The sequence below is a fragment of the Callithrix jacchus genome, chromosome 4 (assembly GCF_049354715.1).
Source record: "Callithrix jacchus isolate 240 chromosome 4, calJac240_pri, whole genome shotgun sequence".
Taxonomy (NCBI): domain Eukaryota; kingdom Metazoa; phylum Chordata; class Mammalia; order Primates; family Cebidae; genus Callithrix; species Callithrix jacchus.
Window position 1 is genome coordinate 144208479 of NC_133505.1, and position 1027 is coordinate 144209505.

General features: G+C 60.2%; 1 pseudogene; it reads right to left on the reverse strand.

Annotated features, from left to right (window-relative positions):
* Nucleotides 1-265: 265 nt before the first annotated feature.
* LOC100394115 (pancreatic progenitor cell differentiation and proliferation factor pseudogene) lies at nt 266-753 on the reverse strand (annotated as a pseudogene).
* Nucleotides 754-1027: the final 274 nt, after the last annotated feature.

Here is a 1027-nt window from a genome sequence, read left to right on the forward strand (position 1 = left end):
GGGGGAGCAGGATGTGGCTGCTTGGAGTTTATTTTCCGCTTGGTGCCATATGCACAGTTCCAGGTGTCAGGAAAGCTGCTCAGGGCTGGGGCGGGCCGGGCGGTGGAGAGCCGAGCCCTCACTCCTTTTTGGTGTCTGCTGTGTGGATGTGGCGGTCTGCTGGCTGCAGCCGCCTAATCTACGGGGGTTGTGGGGGGTTGGGGGCGGGAGGGGCTCTGGTGGCCTAGCACCTCCGCAGGCCTGGAGCTGGTGGTCATCGCTCAGGTCAGGACGGCGGCCCAGCGCTGGCTGTGCTGGGCTGACCACCAGGCTCCTTCCTCAGGGCGTCCTGAGCCAGGCCACAGGTGGTCACGCTGCGGGAGGCCTGGCAGGGTTCCGGGTGCCCTGCAGACTCCAGCACCGTGGCCATGAACGGGAGGGTGGACTTCCCGAAAAGGAAGCTGGCCTACCAGTGACCTGGGTCAGCCTTGGGGATACCTGGAGGGTGGGGAATGGCTTCCGGGGGCAGTCGGTACTACTGCAGGAGTTGTTGCTGGAGGTGGAACCCAGGCGGCGCCGGTAGTAGTCGTGGGTGGCCACGAGTGAGCCGCTGGAGGGGATGGCGGCCATGTTCTGACTTGCGGGCTGGTGGGACCTGGGCGGCGACCCCTCCGGCCTCGGCGCACGATCACGGGTGGTGGGGACGGAGGCGCTAGGCCACGGAGCCCATTTGCAGAGGAGACGGCGGGAGGCCGCTCCACTACCGAGACTGGAGCGCGCAGGGTCTTTTTGCTGTCTTGTAATAATCCCTCATATAAACGCTTAAACTCCTCTCTCTGTAAGAGTAGACAATCATTTCCCCATTAGAATGTGAACTCCATGAGGGCAGAGGTTTGTTTGTGAGAACATAGAGCCTGTACTAGCATCTAGCACTTCCTCAAAAAATATTTGCTGAGGGAAACTGAATGTTGGCAATTAGGAAGTGGGGAAGCTGTCATTTATTCCATTTTCTTCTTTCATTGGCCTCCTGTTTGTTAAGGCTAGGTTC